Below are 21787 nucleotides of genomic sequence, written 5' to 3' on the forward strand. Positions count from 1 at the left end.
TAAGAAAATGTAGTCCATCAAAAACTAATGACGTACTGTATGGTGACTAACATAACATAATAAAAAAAAAAAAGAAAAGAAAGAAAGAAAATGTAGTCCATTCAAGCATGGAAAACCAAACTAAAGTACTTGTGAATTAAATAGCAAAATAATTCAGTAAGTACATTTCTTGAAAACACATTTGCTAAAAAATCCCATAACATTATGTAGATTTAGTGGTAACTTGGTACAATTTTAAACCACCACTGACTTATTAACTTGAAAAGACTTTCATGGGGTCATCTAATTGAGCTCCTTCTCTTCAACCTAGAGGAACCCAAGATAGATAGTTTGCTGTCATTTTTCTAAACATATTTGAGACCAGAGATTTTGCAGCTTCCTTCAGTGAAACAGTGTGCAGTAGCTGAGTCATTCCTTGAGTTTCCCAAGCAGCAGCCGTGGATCTGCACTGCAGAGGTTGGAACTGGTCTGCTCCCTTCTTGCAGCAGAAAATAGCAGGGAGGAGGAGAAGGGGCTGCACGAAGGGAAAGGAAAGGTACGACTACCCCCTGTGGAAAAGGCTGAGTTTTACTTGAGTTGCTGAAGTTTATTACTTGGAAGAGTTAAGAACATGCTTGGCATTTATCAGGGATAACTTGATCTGATTTAAATATATGAGCACTGCCACCCACTGTTACTACTACCCACTGTCATTGGGGGATGTGGTTCCACACCCAGGCAGCTCGTGCCTCTTGTGTATAATTTTGTGAAATTACTGCTACATGCAAAACTGCAATTTGGATCAGTGGGACTTTACTGATAGCTTGAAATTCTTCCTGCCAGGGGATCTTGGTTCAGTGTGACTGTGACCTCCAGGTGTCCCACGACAGCCTTGATATTCTATGACAAGGATTCTTCGTCATTTTGGAACATAACCTCCTTGAGAAAATAAGGACCGCTATGGACATAATACACAGGAAACTGTGCAGACCCCTTGGTGCCCATCCCTGAGTGCCTGAGTCACCTTCCACCACTGACATTTACAGAAGAGAGCAAGTGTAGCTGGCCAGACTGAAGGCCTCACATTTTCTTTTTCTTTCTTTCTTTCTTTCTCTCTCTCTTTCTTTCTTTTTTTTTTTTTTTCTTTCTTTTTCTCATTTTAGAAACAGCACCACCAGGAGCAGGGACTTTCACATATACAGTAAAAATGTACAGTATCTTCAATGCAAAGTTGGATGGGTGCCAACCCCCTCCCCCTCTCCACCCAGAAGCATCTTCATTTGAATTTAAAGGGGTGGATGAGTGACAGCAAGACTCTGTTCTCCTTCTGACAGGGCTTTGGCAGATCATTGGTTGTCATCAAACCTATTCCATTTCTTGCTCCCTGCCAGGAATTCCACCTACATGCCTGATGGCAATTAGTCCCTTGTAGGTGCTAATGAATAAAACGCAGCACGTAGACTTCACGAGGATGAAAAAGCCTACGATCCAGATCTAGAGAGTCACTCCAAGTATCAATCCCCCACACTGGTCCCCCCTCACATGTAGCTTTCACTCTGTCCAGCACATGCTGGGGCCAGCCAGCCTGCCCCCTCCTCTGTGCACTCCAGCACAGGAAATAGAAGGGAGATAGGTGATAAAGACAGGGCTCAGCAGAAATCACGATTTTAGAACCTGAAGTGTTACCTGTTTTTTTGTTACTGTCACAGGCTGCTACTGGTTTGGGACCGTCTGTGCTGGGGCTGAATCTCCAAACCCAAATGTGCTTTGGAAGAAGTGTTTGGAGACCATGTTGGAGAGCATTCTGCACTGAGTAGGGGGTTAGATTATCAGTGGTTCCTAGGACTTGGTGATATTCAGATGCTCTTAAACAGCCTTTAAATGTACATATTCCTTGGCCTTGTCTTTAGAGAGAGGGCTAGGATAAAGCCTGAAAATCTAAATTTTAAAAAATCTTTACAGATGAATCCAATACTCCTGCCAGGATCGGTACTCCAGGAATAGATGCGCTCCTGTGTCCCATTCAACTCGATAACTGTAGGACTAGGTGTCAATTGAAAACTTCTCAGAGATTGGTCTCACTATTCATCTGTACCTTTGCTATGTCTTGAGCATTTAAAGCAAGTAAACAATTCTCTTTTATAATGTGACTACCTATCAGAGATGAATCAATGTTCAAATATTCTTTTGAAATGAAGTTGTGGGTGATTTTTTAATTTTTCTTTATACTTTTATTATAATTACCTAGTTTTATACCTTTACCAAATAATGAGCATGTATTTTTTTATAATAAAAAAGTCAACAAATGTTACTTTTAAAGATTTTTCTGCATCTCAAGAGGAACTAATTGGCTCACAGGGAAAACTGTATTTTAATACAATTGCTGTTCTTTAAATCCTATGTTTTCATTTATGCATTTAAAAATATTACTTAATTCCTAATCTCAGGAAACAAACTGAGGGTTGCTGGAGTGGTGGGGGGTGGGAGGGATGGGGTGGCTGGGTAATAGACATTGGGGAGGGTATGTGCTATGGTGAGCGCTGTGAATTGTGTAAGACTGTTGAATCACAGACCTGTAGCTCTGAAACAAATCATACATTATATGTTTAAAAAAAAGAAGAAGAAGAAGAAGATAGCAGAAGGGGAAGAATGAAGGGGGGGAAATCGGAGGGGGAGGCAAACCATGAAAGACTATGGACTCTGAGAAACAAACTGAGGGTTCTAGAGGGGAGGGGGTTGAGGGGGATGGGTTAGCCTGGTGATGGGTATTAAAGAGGGCACTTACTGAACGGAGTACTGGGTGTTATACGCAAACAATGAATCATGGAACACTACATCAAAACCTAATGATGTAACGTATGGTGATTAACATAACATAATAAAAAAGAAAGAAAAATATTACTTAGAAAAGAGGTCCAGAGACCTTATCAGACTGACACCTTGAAATCCAAAAAGGTGAAAAAATTAAATAAAAAAGGCTAAGGACCCCTGATAGGCCACAAAGACCAGTTTCTTACTCATATTTTGTGTGCACAAAACATCACCTTTCTAGGGTCTCAAAACACATTATAAAACAATTGCTAAAGCATTGGAGTGATGTGTGCAATTTGGTCTCCTCTGATGGTAGTAAACCAAAGAGAGTGGCAAGAAAGAAATATTTCTTCCAGGTTTCATGGACTCCAAAAGTTAAAATAGTTTGAATAGGATTCCCTGGAGAATTCAAACTCCATCATGTTTATCAGAAAGAACTTAATCCAAACCCTTTGAGGTTTGTTCTTCTCTAGTCAATATCTATTTCGGCAAAACAATCATGGTTTTAAAGTATAACAGAGAGGCAAGGAAGAAAAGAGAGATTTTTCTTTCTGATAGTGAAATGGGCAGGTGCAGTTGAGACTGAATGTCCATAATTAAAACATTGTTCAGCTGAGGCACTGTAGAAGTTCATGCAAGACTGCACAAATCCTCCCCTTGCCCCACATGCCCGAGTTCAAGGTTTTGGCAGGAAAGGAAGCCCAAGATGCCCTGCCATTCAAGAAGCAGAGCCCCAGAGCCTGAACTTTAGTACCCTTGAGGGACACTGGGAGAAATTCTATACTGCTGGACCCAAAATTGGCCTGTTTAAATCTATACATTTTAAACCACATAAGAAAGGAAAGGAAAATAAGCACTTTTTAATTGAACATACAGTTATATGGCAGGACTTATGTATATATTGGATTTTTAAAGAGCTAATGAAATAAATATTATTTCTATTATACAGATGAGAAAGTAAGCTTAGAAAGTTACATAACTTGTCCAGGGTCAAAATCAAAAGTATTTATTTTAACTGGCTGAATTCTAGGATGCACATTGACTATATTTGTATATGATCATATTAGAACATGCAGACTAAGAAAAGTGATGAAAACATGGTTAAAAAATTCCTGATGCATCCTCTCAACCCATTCCTGTGGCAGGCCTCATAAACTGATGACTGTATTTTCTGTATCTGTGTTTTGTTTTATCGTTTGTTTTTTGTTTTGGTTTGGTTTTTTGTTTTTTGTTTTTTATTTTTTGTTTTTTTGTTTTTTCTCTTTCTGGCCCAGAAACCTGCCCAAGGAAATATTCAAGGAAGTTACTATAGATCACCTGGAGTTAGCACATAGATGACACTAGTACCAGGATAGCAAGGATCAGATGGCAGGGTGGAACTCTACAGGAGACAGGCAGGGGCTGGTTGGTGGAGCTTCCTGGTCTCTAGCTTCTTTCCCAGCCCTGTAGAGGGGCAATTCTACAGGACATTCTTACATTCCTTAAAAAAAATCACCTAAATAATTGAGATCATAGTTTACTGTGTTCACCTTTCCATAGAATCATTCATAGGTCCTGGGTTCAAAAGAAATAGATTGCTTTAATGCAAAGGATTTAAATCTGTGAAAGAAACTACTTACTCCTTGACTAGAGGTTAAGGCAGCTTTCTTTCTTGCCTTCTATTTTTTTTATTATTATTTTTTTTAATTTGGTAGAGCTTTCCCACATCTCTTTGTGGGTAGCTGCCTCCTCTGCATATGCATAAACCAGCTGTCCTTCGGAATGACACAGGCCCCCACAGTGTCATGGGGTAAGACTGGGGGGAGTTGACTGAGAACCTTGAATGGTGATGGTGGGTGGGGCTGCTAGCAGTTGTGGGCCAGGTAATACTTTGCCAGGGCTCAAAGCCAGAAGGCCAAGACCTTTGACCTGGACCACCATCTTTCAGGCTGCAGACCAAGGATTGCTGAGGCCTAATATAGGCAGGGAGTCAATCAGGAGAACTTAAGAGGGAAAAAAAAAAAAAAGACTCTGCCTTTGCTTAGTTCTCCAGATTGGCTCTCCAGATGGCCCTCTTTTCTCTGGTAAATTATGCAACAAGCTGCTTCAGCCGAGTTTTGCAGACCTGGATGATCTTGAACTGATTTCAACAAACGGGCGGACTCGTGGGGTTGCAGGGCTTTCTCTTAGTCCTTTCATCCAAAGAAGAACACTGGGGAAAGAAAACCAGATAATTTCTGGTACCAGTCATAGAAATACATACAAAAAGTACTGTTGCTGTATGTCCACCTTATAAGAAATGATTTTGAGGAAACTAAGAGGCCGTCTCACTAAGAAAGGTTAGAGTTCATCAAGATTACTCCACAGAAAGGAATTTGGCCTTACAAATTCTCACTAATTAAATGCCAGGATCATCTCTAGTAATACTGCTGGAATTGAAAAGGTAGAAGCATTGCTTTTCACCATAAACAGGCGTGTGGGTCTCACTCTTTGCTGCTATTAACATGTCCTGGAACAAAAATCAATAGTGCATGTATATGAGTCTCTTATTTCTTTGATTTGCAGAATGTCTCTTCCCACTGTACTCTCCTGGCTGAGGCGAGATGGCTTCACTCATCAAGCCCCAGAACTGCTCCTAGTGATAAGGAGGATGACTTGGGGAATGGGGGTGTGGGCAGTGGGTGGCAGGGCCACTCTGTGCCTTCTCACCCCTAAAAGCCAGATCATGGCCCGACACAGCTTCTTCCTGTCCCTGAACTGGGAAGTAGAGGCACTGGGGCCAGATTTGCCATGGAGCAGGGAGGGAGGCAGAGTCAATAGGCCAGGTGGCAGGGGGAGCAGATGGGTAGGTGGTGGCTGAGCTCAAAGCTACAAATGAAGAGTTTTAGGAAGGGGGAACAGCCCACTAAGAAGTGTAATTCAGGAACAAAAAGGAAAGAGGAAACAAATAGAAGTTTCTGTGGCAAATTATTTCTTGAGGTGATGAAAGTGTACAAAAACCAAATTATAATTCACCCAGTCATCCATTTAACACAAGCTTATTAAGCACCGTTCAGACCCTACACTGTATGTTGGAATGCAAATGGGGACAAGATATGGTCCATGTGCATAGTCTAGTACGTGGGTGGAATCTTTAAAAAAGAACTAAAATGTGATGTGATAAACTGCCTAAAGAGAAATACCGGGTACTCTAGGGACACAGAGGGAAGATTGACCCAAGGGGGTGAGGGTTAGGGGAAGCTCAACAGAGGAGAAGTTACTTCTGTTGGATCATGAGATTGGTCAGAGTTTTTTAGATGGCAAGGGAGAGAGAGCATTCTCAGGGATGGAAGCAGCAAGGCAATGCCATGGATGAAGGGATGGAAGATCCCACCTGCATGTGTAACAGTGGTACTTCTGAGACAACTTCTGAGGACAGGCTACGGAGGCAGGAAGTGGTCATCCAAGAATATGAAAAGAGGCTGGCACCAGACTTACGTGTCACGCTAAGAAGTTTGGATTTTCCTTTGGAAAACAGAGCACATTTGAAAAAGTTAGAAAAAGAAAGAAAGATTAGTAGAGAGTAGAAGGTATGTAGGGAAAGGATTAGTGACACTTTAAATTCTAGTTCTCCAAACCAGAGCTTCCTTAGTTTCCCTCCGTCAAGCATAATGCCAATAACTATCTAGTGGAGTGGGGCCTGATCCATTTAGTGACTCCAAATATAACTCACAGCTGATTCGATTATTAGTTATGCACCCGAGAAGGACCAGTGTAACCTAACAGCGAAGAAAATGCTAGTAGTGAATAATTACTATTTGTTTATTCAAACACTACCACTAGGAACATCTTCTACCAGTCAGACACTGTGCCTGGCACTGGCCAAATTATAGTCATGTTTTCTGACCTCTTGAAGCTTTTGTTGAAAATGGAAAAACAGTAACACGTAAATAAATACATCATTATAAATCACGATACAGCAAATGAAGGAAAGGCCAGAAAATCAAAAGTGACAATAACAGGGTAGAGGGATGGTACCAATTTTATATGGCATGTGAGTGGGAGATGGATGAAAAGGGTAAGATTATAGGAGGTGGAGGGAGAAGGGTATAGGCTGGGATGTGTGAGATGTTGTTGGAGAAATAGTGAGAAGACAAAACGTGCATGGTCTTACAGACAGCCTAAGAGCTTCGTCCATTATTCTACATAGAGTTGAAAGCCCATTAAAGGAGATGCTTTAAGTTTTTTAAAGATCACTGAGGAGACTGTGTGAATGGATCAGAAAAAGGAAAGATTAGAGGTGGAGAACCTCAGCTAGAGGGGAGTGGGCTAGGAAAGAGACAATAGTAGCTTACGAAAGAGTTGTTCATGAAGACTAGAAAAGCAGATGAAGAGGAGTGTTTTGGAGGATCCAAAATAAAAAGCAACCAGAAAACACTCTGTTTAAAGTAGAGGAAAATAGAGAAAATTTAATTTATGGAGTTGTGTGTCAGGCGACGGAAGAGCTAAGCAAATAGGGGAGGCTGAGACAACCTCGACCTTAAACAAGACACGTTGTTCCTTCTCTGCTGGAGACACCAGAAAGAAGGTGGCACCATGAGAGCTCCTGGGCCAGAGTCACTCAGTGGAACCTGGAGCCATTGCAAAGACACCTACCTAAAATGGAGAGGAGGAAGAAATGCCCTTTTCTCTCCTTTCCTCCTATTTTCTGCTATCCTATTAATGCCCTCCATTTGTGGAATACAGCCGGAAGTCATCTGGCATGGGAGCCTGGAAACATACTTTTCAGGGCTAAGTTTCCTATATTATAGAACAGAGAAGATAGAAGGTGAAGAATAAATCTGAATGCAAATAAGCCCAGGACTGATATAATATGATACCTGTATTTTAAGGTAGAATTAACATGACTTGGTGATAAGTAAGATGTGGGGAGATGAGCAGGGAAGAAATGTCAAGAATGATCACTAGGTTTTTGGCTTGAGAAATGGTACCATATAAGAATTATGAAGACATGGCACAGAAGTAGATTTGGTGAGGGAAAGCATAAAAAAATTCAGTTTGGGAGCAGTTAAGTCTAAAATACCCATTAGATGTATATTTAAGAAGCCATTAAATCAGGAAGTTCAATTTACAGATCTTGAGCTCAAAAGAAAAGTTAGAGCTTTTTAGTTTGGAAGTTGTCAACATTTAGGTTGTATTGACAGCCATGAAAATTTGATGAGGTCACGGAGGAAGAGAAATTAAAATAAAAAGATGGCGAGGAAGAGAATTTAAAATAAAAAGATGACTAGGACTTACCGCTATGAAGCCCCACATTTAGAGGACAAAGGAGGAGGAATTGAAAAGGAGATGGGGAAGCCCATTTTAGCAAAACAACAAATAAAACTTACCAGCCTTGACTGACAGCAAAATGCCCTCTAGTTACAACCTACTTTTCTGCTCCCTTTATAAGCAGAACTTCTTGATTTATTTGTCTTTACTATCACTGATTCCTCTGCACGCATGCTATCCTGAGCCCCATCCACCCAGGGCAGGTTACTCCATACCCTCCACCACGGTCGATTATGTCAAAGTCATTAATAACTTTCACATTTCTGAATATTGAGTCAATTCTCAGTTGCTCTTACATGACCTATCGGTTGATCACTTCACTTACGACAATGAGAGCTGGTGCTATTAATAACTGTGCTGAGAACGGGTGTGATAGAAGACTGTCCTAGGTAAACCAAGACCTGGGTTCTCCCTATTTATTAGCAGAAGTAGGCGAGGCTTTGCACTCTCTCCTTGATGCATTTATCTTATGTGGCTTTCAGTGCATCTCATCTCCTAGTTTTCTTCCTGCCTTACTGTCAGCTCTTCTCAGTCTCCAGTGATATTCCTCTTATCAACCAGACCACCTCACTTCGGAGTGCCCTGGGGCTCAGAATTCTTTTCTTCTCTATCAAAACCCATTTTCTTGGTGATCTCATTCAATATCATCAATTCCAAATCCATCCATATACTAGCTTCTCTCAAATATATCTCTCTAGTTTGAAAATCTCTCCCAACTCAAATATTCAACTGCACAAGTATACCCATTTCTGCAACCAAAACTCTGATCATTCTCCCCTACCTGTTTTGTAATCTTTCCCATTTCAAGTCAATGCAACTCTATCCTGGTTTTGTTCAGATCAAAAACCTTGATGTTGTCCTTGACTTCTCACTTTTATTTTCACACTCACATCTAACTCATCAAGAAATACCAGCATCTGTTACCTCCAGGTATTTCCACAATCCAGATGCTTTTTACCACATCTACCATAACCACCCTGGTCCAATGATTAGACAACTACAGCTACCTCCTTGTTTCTGTCTTGCCTCTAAATACTCTTCTCAATTCAAAAGCCAGTGTGGGGTTGCCTGGTAGCTCAGTCGGTTAAGCATCTGACTCTTGGTTTCGGCTCAGGTCATGATCTCAGGGTCCTGAGTGCTGGGCTTCACACTCAGCAGGGAGTCTGCTTCTCTCCTTCTCCCTCTTCCTCTCCCTCTGCCCCTCCCCCTACTGGGATAAATAAATAAATAAATCTTAAAAAAATAAAAATAAAAAGCCAGTGTGGTTCTGTGAAACATGTTGGCTCTTGTCACTTGCATGCTCAAAATTATGCAGATCCCTCTATCACTTAGAATACAAAGCCAAAGCCCTAAAACACCTATCAAGCTCCCAAACCCTCGCCTGACATTGCCTTCTCAGCCTTCTTGCTGGTCCTCAAACAAGCCAAGAATGCTCCTGACACTGAGCATCTGCTCCTGGTATTCCCTCTGCTTGAACAGATCTCTCCCCATTTACTCACACGCCCCTCCATCCTTTTTGCTCAAATGCCATGTTAGTGAGAGATTTACCTTTTTCCATAGCATTTATCATTATCTAAAATACTATACATCTTTTCTTAAAAGATTTATTTATTTATTTGAGAGAGCGAGAATGAGAGAAAGAGAGAGTACATGAGGGGGGGAGGGCCAGAGGGAGAAGCAGGCTCCTCGCTGAGCAGGGAGCCCGATGCGGGACTCGATCCCGGGACTCTGGGATCATGACCTGAGCCAAAGGCAGCCGCTTAACCAACTGAGCCACCCAGGCACCCTAAAATACTATACATCTTATGTGTTTATTTTATTATTTGTCTGTGCACACTGGATTGCAAGCTCTGTGAGGCTGGAGTTTTTGTCAATGTTGTTTACTACTACTGTATCCCACCTCTTGGAACTGTGCCTGATGCAGAGTATAAACTCACTCAATATTTTTAAAATAACAGTGAATAAAAAGGTTGGTCGTAGAAGAAAGAAAACCAGGAGAGGATTGTGTTACAAAAGCCAAGAGAAGAGTGTTTGACAAAGAAGAGAGGGACCAGTGGCACCCAATGCGGTAGAGACATCTCCTGAGATGGGATTTGACACCATGGAGGTCTCCATTTATCTTGGCAAGAGCAGTTTCAATGAAATGGTGGAGGAAGAAGACAGACAGAAGGGAGATACAGACTGGAGGTAGTAAAAGTTGACTAAGAGATGATAAAGGGGATACTTCAGCGTGCATAGCCAGGAAGCTCGGAGTGACAGAGCAAGGAGGGAGGGCTAAAGCTGAGCCAAATCAGTGCCATCATCGATAACACAATTAGCCACACTCCAAAGCAAAGAACTTTCTTTGATTCTTGATCTATCCAGTCATAAAATCCTAACAACTGACTCTCAATTCAATTCAATTTCAGTTGTTAGAAAAACCTCTCAATTCCATTTATTCTTTCTGTTGTCACAGTCTTAGCTCAAATTATCTTAACACTAGCATTTCATTAAATTCCTTACCATCAGTAAACAGACTGGCCTCAGGCTCATCATATTTTTGGAGTTTCCCTCAGGGGAATTAAATAGGCTAAGATCACAGGATTAACAGAGGTCAGGGCTGAAGAAAACAAAGCAGAATAGTAGGGATGATCTGCAAGCCCCATTAACCCAACAGTCCAAAACCATGTCCAAGGAGCCTTATCAAATTTAGGTCAGACCCTTACCAAGATCAATAATCAGTGGATAATGAGGGTTGGAAAAATTGGGTGTGTTATCCGGATTTCCAGGTGGCAGTTACTCAGTATGTGATGATTTTCCAAGCCAAGAAAAGGCATTCAAGCTAAAGATGTGAGAATACAGGCTTCATGGTCTATGCCTGGATAAAAAGAAGCTGACAGGAGTAAATGGAGTTACTGTTCTTAGCTGACAGGCTGGAACAATGAAATGAGTACTAAAGAGTAGAAAGAAATGAATGAATGGACACCTAGAACCCAAACAGAGATTTTAAGAACAGATGGGTCATGTGGGAGGAAGGTAGATGGGGAGACTATACATCCAGGCTCCCGTGGGCACAGGCCTCCAGGATCAGGCCAGTGGGATATTTTCAGATCCCTTTTCTGAACATAAGGACACTCATAGTATATCTCCTGGTCTAGTTTTTATTAAACCAGGCTCTGAGTTGGTGAAAAGCCTAATTACAGATGCTAAACTGGGGCTAGAACAGGCTGCCGCCAATACAGGTCTTCACACCTTCATTCTCTCTCCTTTAGTTCCATTCCTTCCTCTTCAGGGACACTGGAGTTATCTTCCTAAAGCACATTCTAATCGTGCCACTTTTGTGACTTACATCACTTAAGCATTCTCCACTGAACAACCTTGACTCTAACTTGGCTTTCAAACCTTCATGCCCCTCCTCCTCTCTCCATTCTCTAACCATGTGAATAGGGCCACACTCTCATTAAGCTCATCTAGAGCCACTGCTACTGCAGTTCCCAAGGGCTGTGGGACTTCACCTTCTCCCATCTGTCAGATGAACTCCTCCTAGTCATATGTCAGAGTTCATTTTGCCATCAGCTTCTTCCCCAACCATGGAAGAGCATTAATCATTTTCCTCTGTTCTTTTTTGTTTTGTTGTTTACTACTATTACAAGAGCTTATAAACAGTTATAAAATATAGTGTAATAATATAAATATGAGATTTTGGAAAAAAAGAGCGAGAAAACAAACAAACAAAACAGTCCTGGGGACTGGAAATGAAACCAGGAATGAGACTGATGCAAACATGCATTTTACAGGATCCAATGCAATTGGGTAGGCTTAATTGTATACCCTAATCATTAGGCCACAAATTTAGCTTTAAGCCTTCTAGTAGCCAAGACGAGGAGACAAATTGGCCAGTTGCACAGTATCTTCTTGTCCATTAAATAAACACCAGATAGCAAACCAGAAGAGAATTTTTCCAAAGGATTCACCTATAAAGAGTAAACTGCAACAGAAAACATCTTCAATAAACGTCTCCACAGGAGAAATAACTCTTAGGTATCATAGATTATGCCTTAAGGACTGATGGCATATCAGCAAAGTGCAATTCAATAGGGGAGACTGGCCCAGACTATCTAATTCTCATCTCCTCTCACTCGATCTAGAAAGGCAATACTTTTTAACTAAGACATCTGAGAAATTCTCCAGTTTCCTAATCTCTCCAAAATTCAATGCACATTTTTGCAAACATGTTCCATTTATTGACACTCATAAACCTTTTAAAACACAAGGGCCTCACAGTTGAAGAATCCGTAGGGGAGTGGACTAACTCTCTTTAGGAAATCCTTCATACATGTTTTCTTTCCTTATGTACTTAGAATGCAAATATTGTGATCCCAGTGAAAGACAGAATCATATGTCTTGCTACGCATTTAGCAGTCAGTCCGGTTATGAGTGGGAATGATGTCATCTGATGAAACACCAAGTCACTGACCGAGGACACATACCTAACTAAAAGATCATCCTACCTCAACTTAGAAGGGATACAAAAAGAACTTACTGGCAGGATAAAAATCATCCTTATAATTTTTGAATTCTCATTAAAACCTATAAAAACTAACCACTGAGGTCCTAAATCTCCTCTTCATGTTGTATGATCGAAACAGTTTGTCTTAAAAAACTTCAAAGTGAAAAGATTGTTTACCTTCTCCATGAAACAGTCTTGATAAAGCAACCAGAGGATGCCTAGCTTTGACCAGGGGCTAATTTGGGGTATTCTTGAGAATTACATCAAGGCAAATATGTGAGGTAGCTTGCTGAATTGGATTGTTAATACGTCAGTTAAACATCAAAGAACTTTCATTTCAGGAGAGATTGTCTATAACTTTTCATTCTGGCAATAATTAGATAGTAAAACCATTTGCCCATAATTTTCTGCTCTTTGGCACTGACCTATGAACCATGAATGGTTCAGACTTTGATTTGCAGGCAGAGTGATGCCACAAATCTCTCCTCGTTCCTTCCACTGCTAAGAAGCTCTTATTCTCTAAACAAGCCTGGGTATTAATGAAGGACTATATCAAATCCCACAAACTAGAAGCAAATGTCTTAGCACTTGAGGTAATCCCTCAGTGTTTGTCTGTAGCATTTTAAAGCTTTGAAAATGTAATCACCCAGATAAAAGTGGCAATAAAAACAACAGTGTTTAGCATCATCTTGTATGTTCATATGACAGAGCATATTATGGGACCATGGTTCCATTTTTTTTTAACCAAGTTTTTAGAAAAGCCATTATTAGAACCCATTAACAGCATCCCTGGCTTTTGTATCAGGTGAGGGACAGGTAGGTTTAAAACAATAATTCTCAACTAGGAGCAATTTTGCCATCCAGGAGACATTTGGCAATGTCTGGAAACATTTCTGATTGTTATAACTGGGGAAGGGAATGCTTCTGGCATCTAGTGAGCAGAGGGCAAGGATACTGCTAATATTGAGTTGCCATGGATCAATTTATTTTAAGAGGAGCTTTGAGAAGCCTGGAATGAACACCATACAGAGAGAGGCCTTCTGTGTGATTGAGAGGAGGGAGCAAGGTGGAGTTAGATGCATGAGGCCAGGGAACTGTGGCACGAGGTGGCCCCAAGTAGGCTCTGCCAAACACAGTGCTTCACAGAGCTCAGTGGGGAAACTACTAATGTGGTGAAAAGAAGATGGGGTTTTATTCATTTAGATCTATGGTATAATGTTGAATCTACCACTTAATAATTTCATAAATTTGGATAAGCTATTAAATCTCACCAAGTCTTAATTGCCTCCTCTGAAAAAGGAACAATAGTGATCACTTCACAGGGTCATTGTGGGGGTTAAATAGGATGTTTATAAAACTCCTAAGCCAGTGCCTGGGACATGGTGCTTAATATTTGTTAATTTATTTTAAAGTAAATTCTTTCCATCCTGAAGAATGCCATAGTTAGCCCCAGAAATACTGACTGGGAGATCTTTAAAGTTTGAGGTTTACTACTATAAATTTCACTTTAGACACTGAAACAGTATGACTCTATAGCAATATAATTAAAAAAGGAGAACATTTCCAAATCTTGTATTTCCAGGATTACCCATTTACCAAAACAATCAGCAAATTTTATTAATAGTGATTGTACATTTCTACAAAGTGTAGGAGAGTAAACTGTTATGTACTATAGACACACAGAATATGAATATAAAGTTTGTTGTAAGAGTAGAACGGTGGATATCTATCATTTCACCTTCCTGGACTAACGTACACAGTTCTACTGGGACATCTTTCTTCTACTTTAATATTGGGGCTTAAATAGAAGCTTTTTTAAACCAATTTTTTTTGAAAAGCCATTATTAGGACCCATTAACAGCGTCCCTGGCTTTTGTATCAGGTGAGGGACAGGTAGGTTTAAAGCAATAGTTCTCAACTGGGAGTAGTTTTGCCATCCAGGAGACATTTGGCATTTCTCTTGGTTTATAAATCCTTTCCCCATGACCACTGTGTATCAGTCCAAGGGAAGACCTATAACCCAAGCTGGAACAACATTCTTGTCACCCTCCAGCTATTCCATGCGAATATGGCCTCCTGGTCCATATTAGACCGATAAAGCCCTTTCCCAGGATTTCGAGCTTGGGATCAGAGAGAGAAAAAGCAAGTTTGAACTCTCCGTGGTAGAAAAGTTGGAACATATAAGCCAGCCGGTGGGTTTCCTACAATCTGAGAAAATGTGCCGGAAGCAGAGATGTGGGCATGTGTTTATATCATACTGAGGGGTAGAGGCAGTAGTGACAGGCTCCCTCATTCCATGCATATCTCTAGGGCTTGGCTATCCACCAGCTGAATTCCCTGCCTTTCTCCACATACAGGTACAAGCCAAGAAATCTCTCTTTGGCCTAATCTAGTTCTATTCGGTTTTCTATCACCTAAAACCGTAAGCGGTTTTTGCATTGAATAATGCAAGTGAGTTGTAATCAGTTGAAAAGAGAAAAAAGAACTGTCTCTGCAGGTGTCTGACTGGAGGTTATGAGAGTGAGGGCTGAATGAGTAAGAGTTTTTTTAGTCAGATAAACTCTCGTTTATCTAGACGTTACAAGTTGGTTGTGGGAACTCACAAGTTAACTGATTAATTAATCTATTTAAGTTTTAGATTCAGTCAGGAGACAGAAACCGCTCCAGTTAATTTAACAAAGAAGCCAGTGTAAAGAACGGTTCATTGTGTATGGAAGAACGGAAAGAGTAAAAGGAGAATTCTGAGGTATCATGGAAGGAACAGCTGTAGGAAACAGCCAGCACCCACGGGGCTGGGGGAAGTAAGGGGAGAGGTGGGAATTGTGAACACTTTGCAAGCTTGGAGGAGGCCCTCGGCGGGCGGGCGAGGGCATGCTCGGTGGGTACCCGGACCTCTGAGGCGGTTTCCTGAGACTGACTCTGTCATTGTAGGAAAACCAGCCAGCTAGATAGATTCAGCTGCTGCCGCAGGAAGGCACCGTCACGGCTGGGGTGAGGAAGCATTGCTCGGCTCTGCACACAGACAGGGAGGACCGGGCCCCGCCGTCTCCCTCTGGCACCGTCTACTGGCGGAGCGTAACAAGGAGGCCTCTGACAGGCAGAAATGTGCTGTCAGCGTCTCAGGCCCGGAACACAGAGCTGATGGTAGAGGTGGCTCTGAAGCTGAGGGACAACGGTTTAATAACTGGCACAATCTGGAAGGATAATGAACTATGCTTCGGGACGATTGGGGGGAGTATAGCTGACATCCGTCTAAGAACATTCTCTGAAAGGGAGGAGTTGTTCAGTTAACAATTGTTTCCCTTCCTCCAGGGAAAATTCAGCCTCCTGAGACTGCCACAGGCAATGGTAGAGGTGCCTGGGTCTCGCTCCTCCCCCCGGGGAAGCACTAGTCATTTGTCTCCATTAGGGTCAATGTGATGCTGTATTAGATGGCCCCAAATCAACTTCCCAAGCTCTAGCTGTAATTAGTCATTTCCAGTCTGTCCCCTGCAATTCAGATTTTCCTTTCTCTTTCATCGTTTGCCTTCATAGAATGTCTTTTTCAGCTGCTGTCCACCTTCAAAACCCAACACATATTCTTTTCCCTCTGGGAAAATTTCCAGCCTAAAGTGATTTTTCTGCCGTAGTACATTTACTATGTGTTTTTCTTCTTTTCCAAATAATGGTGACATGCCTTGTAATGTGGCTGGGGTCCATACCAAGTCTCAAATCTCTCTGAACTGGGGAAGAAATTGGAAGGAAAGAGGAAAGAATTGGTGGGGAAAACCTGGGGCCTGAGCTGAAGCGCTAGCCATGCGGTCTACATTTCCTGGTGGCGTTGAGAAGCGAAACGAAAACAGAGTGCTCCCACTAGCACTGAGTACCCTATTCACCTCCATGCTCTCGGACCTTAGGGAAAACTATCTCCAGTTCCTACTTGCTCAAGAGGAAAAACCTAAGGCTATCTTGCCAATCTAAATTTGCTTGAATTCCAGGACTGGGCATGTTTAAGGCTGTCCTTGAGTATCATGATGGCTTCTGGAGTTGGGCTAAATTTGACATTGTTTAGGTTAGGCAGTGGATTTGTATCCTCATGGGTCTTTACCTAAGTTCTCGATAAGCTACTCTGTGTAGAGGAATTATATTCATTCTTCCCAATGAAGATCTGCCCTCCCTCTGGGTTGAAAAGGAGACTTATCCAAACTTATACCAGTTCTGTCCCAAGATTGAACCTAATTTTTGCTCTGGATACAAATCTGAGATATTATTTCATTATGTAGAATTCCCACAATTAACTATGGGCCATCATTAATAAAGATCGTTCTACTCATAGTAGAATCCAGAAACTATATGGAAGGGCAAAATTTCTGCTGATGAGCATTGCATTCTTCCTGGAATAAACCTTTTTAATGGGGAGATTTCTTGTGATAGCTGATAACAATCTCCCCCAATTACTTGCAAAAGTAAGTTGGTAGTATAAAATTTCTTTTGAAGGTACTCCATTAAGTACATCTCAAGCAGTGTTTACTGTCAAGCCAGAAATTTATGCCAGAAAAGTAGAATCACTTTCCTTTATTAACGTGTTATTAGCATCAGGTAGACAACCAGGTTGCAAAAGGAGTTTTCATTAACATTCACCCATCACCAAGAGACAAATGTTTTATCTCCTTGTCCCTTCATATATAATCCCAGTGAAAAATATAACTACTATGTATTATGCTGTATGCCAAACCTTGTGCTAAATGGCTTATGCTCATATTTGACACTGAGATCAAATACTTAAATGGGTTGAAATTCATAGCCTTTGCTAATTTTCAGGCCATGTTCTTTGTAACAAGTATGCTCATTGTTTATTGGTTTTGTTAGAAATGCTTATTGAAAGCACTGCTTTCCTCTTAGTTCCTTGGTTTCTCCTTTCTAGGCAAGCAATGAGTAGTGAAATGAGGAAAGATGGTTTCAAAACATACAAAACCTGTTCCTTGTGTAGATACAGCTTAAAGAATATAAACAGATGGGTTTCTCCCACAAGGACAGGTCATCATCCCATCAGGGGAAAATGAGTTGGCTGCTGCTGAGTTAAGAAGCAATGAAGTCATTGCTATGCACATAATTAAAATGTGATATTTCAAGAGGAGTGAATCCAAGGAGGAAAAAAGAAAAATTGCAGATAATACACACTGTGGTCGTGGCTTTGAATTAATGTGTGCCCGGGTGCAGAAGAAGCAATGCAAACAAATGTCAGCCATCAAAAATAGTCAAAATGATGATACATTTAGCTTGTAACATTCTCCTCTCCACCTCCTTTGACACACAAACTTAAGACTAATAGAATCTACTTTTGCTAAGCTCATTTGAACTCTGTAAGTGTTGTTAGCAGATTGGGTCTAGGGTATGTAGAATAGCGTGATGAACACCATTTTGATGCCCTTGTCAGTATATAATAAGACAAACCCATCCAGAAAACGTGGGTCTGGGTCAAACCCCTCTCGATGATGCAATGATAGCTTTTGCATCTAAATCTGAATTACAAAGTGGACCAGTTCAGGAAAGAAGCTCTTGTAAAGGCCATTATTTGGCTTGCACAGGTATTTTCCTTTCTAAGCAGCCTTAAGCCTAAATAAAGAAAAGAGCACTATAGGATTTTGAACAATGGATCCTGTGCCCTTCCTGTCCAGGAAGCTGCCTAGTGAGGAGAAAACAGCAGATGCACAAGCAACTGTTATCTCGGGTAAAAGAGATGCTTTTCTTGGGACCATATCACTTTCATGTTTACAGCTCCTCTAAGGCTATATCTATATGATGACAGGCTTTCTGGTGAAAGCTGAGAAATTCAGTTGCAAATCTGAATGCTACAAAATGTGTGGCTATTTGGCAACGGGAGGATCAAACATCTGGATCTTTGACTCAGTTTTTCCATTTTCACCCAATATTTTCATATCGTGAAAAACACCAATTAAAAAAAGCAGCCAATCTGGTGTTTTGGCTTTCTTAGCAGCCAATTTGTATCTCAGAATGGTTGGTCCAATTGATTGTGCTGCTTTAGATGGCCCAAATGAACAGATCAAGATAAAAATAGTTGGTTAGGTAGCTGTTCTGATTTGTTTCAACTGATATGGTGGTATTGTGACCTCTAACTGATAAGTGCTTTACAAATGCAAATAATTTCTGACATCTCGGAATTCCACAATCTATTAGGAGGTAGATGATTGTTATTTCTCTCCAGTTCTTCAGGTAAAGAAATGGCTTTGAAAGTACATAATTTCCTTTGGGAAAAACACAGCAAGACCTTGTTCATTCTGTGCTAGAACTTGTGGGTTACTTTCTCAGTGGGGCCTCAAACCTTCACAGTGAGACCAAACTACACATAAGTATTCACAGACAGCAAACTGTAGTTTACTTTTGAGGCCCTCTGGAACTAAAAAAAAAAAAGCAAAACAAAAGTAAGAGAAATCTTATTGAAATCCTGTTTTCCTGTGTAGTATATTGAAGTTTCCAAATACTCTCATTCCGGAGAATGGCCTATTTTTTCAGGCTATCAATCAGTGTTAATACACTAAATGCATTTCATTTAGAAAATTAAGGGGTATGTAGAATGGATAGAAAACACTGAGGTTATGATACAGTTTCTATACAATTATGTTTGAGTAGTAGATCTAATATACAAGTGGTAAAAGCCCTAGTCAGGAAATAGATTGATTTTCGGTAATATTTACATAATCAAGAACTGTTTTAAAAATAAATGTAATTACATACGTAAACAAATCACCTTTGCGTCATATGTGCAATTCTATTCCAATAAACCTAGACCTGCAAATATGAGTATAACCACTTTTGTAGGCCTGCATCTAGATTTCCACATGATGGTGAATCTATAGCTGCCTTCAAGATGACATTTTTTTCCTCTGGCAACGAATCTGATGCTATGGAAAGATTAAAAAAGAAAAAAATACTAAGTCAAAGAATAAAATTGAAATAATATTTAAGGAAAATTATTTTCTTTCCATGTATTTTTAAATTTTACAGCTTTCAAAATAACCCAGCATACAGTACCCCTCAGATTGACTGACTCATCTTCATGTCCACACACTTTCTTTAAAAACAGAAAAATCATTTTTGAAAATGATCAAAACATAACATTTTGCTGGAACAGATGCCTTGCCTGCGCTCTGTGCCACATTTTTGTAGTATTTAAAATGAACGTTTCAGTTTTAAACACCATGGCATGACTAATCGCCAATGAAGGGGAAAAGAAGGTCCTAGCGGAGTCAAAGTTAGGGTCTTCTTCCACTCCATTTGTGAGAAACGCTGTAGCTGATGATCTGTGCACACCTAGCAGTACCATGAGGTTGCCATTCTCAAGATTGCTTTTTTAACAAGAAGTTTTAAAAAATTATCTTGAGTTCAAAGAAAGGGGATAATTTTTTGATATCCAAGACCAATATGCCCTTTGGGGTGATCTATTTGTTATTTCATTTTGCATCTCTTATTATATTCCATGCTCTCCTTTAAGTACTGTCTGAATTTTAACCTTTCAGGATACATTCTAAATCCTGATTTAGAATAATGTCCCATTGTATGGCCGTTAATCCAGCTGAAGTATCAACAGTCGTCCCTTTCCCTCTTAAAATTGGCCTGATTCGGAAGATACATTGTATAGTAACCCGGTGTATAAAGATTTTCTGTTCAGGAAAAAACATGCATAATACTTGATTTTTCTTGTTACATTTCTCTATTAGTGACTTAGTGATAGATGGATAAAAATAGATGGCATTTTAAATCATATTGATTTTTCCAAGTTTCTACAAATTTGAGAGACTGGCTAACCAGGGTAAGAGATCAATCTGGCTTTGCCCTGTAATATTCTGCTGATTGTCATTTTACAGATGATTGCTGTGACTACTCTGGGGTCTGTTCTCTTCTTCCCTCACTTCCAGTTCAGTGTGTGTGCCTCTGAAACCTGAGAGGTCAGTTGAAAACCACATTTTCCGGAATAAAGATTTTATAGGTCACTGTAGCATTATAGGACCATATGGGCATTCCAACAACAGCAACAGCAAAGTATTCTTCACTGTTAGACTGTATGCAGTAGGACTAAAGTGCTCCTTATATTAATGTGTTCTGTTCAATTCTAATCTTAACACACATGTAGGTCTTTGTCTTGGAAAAGTTTACTCAAATTCTCTAACTTCTGTCTTTGATGGGAAATGTGGGATTCATGGAGAGAAATGATCAGACAAGCCTGTTCCAATTTTGAAATGTTTCTAAGTATGTAAGCAAATTGGGCAAAACCTAAGATCTGCCATTATGTGTGACAGTCCACTAGAATTTGTAATAATGATTGAGTTAATTTACTAAAAAGATAACAATGGAAATATTGATAGAAGGTAGGGTTAAAAAAATGTTTTTTCATGATCCAGAGTGTTGCAATTAATGATAAACCACGAGTATTTCATCCTCCTCACAAAAAATACTGTCCTGTGTCTAGAGTGTTTGCCAGGGGCTCAATCATGCATTACGTAATGCTGAGTTTTCCAGAGAGGAGTCATGGCTCACACCCTTGGAACAATATGGTGAACATATAGAAGGATATAGCCAGGTATGGAAATAGACAGGGGTTGAGCCTGTGCATTCTTATTTCTTTGCATCACCTTGATTTATCATTTTGGGGGAAAGTACCATTTAAGTGGATTCCTGAATTGCACAAGACACCCTGTTCTTCTCCCTTATGCATGGCATCTATGAATGAGGAAACGGTTTGTTTGTAAGATAGGGTGTGGAAATGGAGAAACTGACAAAACATTAAGCAGAAACCGCCTAGCTCTGTTGTTCCCATTGCAACTATGAAATACAAAATAACCAATACATTTTTTGAAAGTATTTGCAGTTTAATTAATTTTGTATTCTTCATTATACTAGGAAAGATTTGAGAAGCTTGCACATGTGTTGAGTGCAAGAGGAAGTAGAAGGACTAAAAACTATGACTCTTTGGTATCTAAGAACTTGCAATGCTGTTGAGAGTCAGGAACATGAATTTATATGGGAGTAAATGATTCTTTCCCAACTTGTGTCATATGATATGTTATCATATCATAGATATGTCACACATATCTGAGACTATCTCAGATATTCCAGAATATCTCAGACATTCCAGAATTATAGTGATTTTTAATATTTCATGTCATTCTTTCTTAGGCCCCTTTTCATCAGAATAAACATTTTAATTTTTGGATTAGAAAA

The sequence above is a fragment of the Eumetopias jubatus genome, unplaced genomic scaffold, assembly GCF_037043125.1.
Source record: "Eumetopias jubatus isolate StellerSeaLion01/CBP00866 unplaced genomic scaffold, mEumJub1_p1.0 scaffold_14, whole genome shotgun sequence".
NCBI lineage: Eukaryota > Metazoa > Chordata > Mammalia > Carnivora > Otariidae > Eumetopias > Eumetopias jubatus.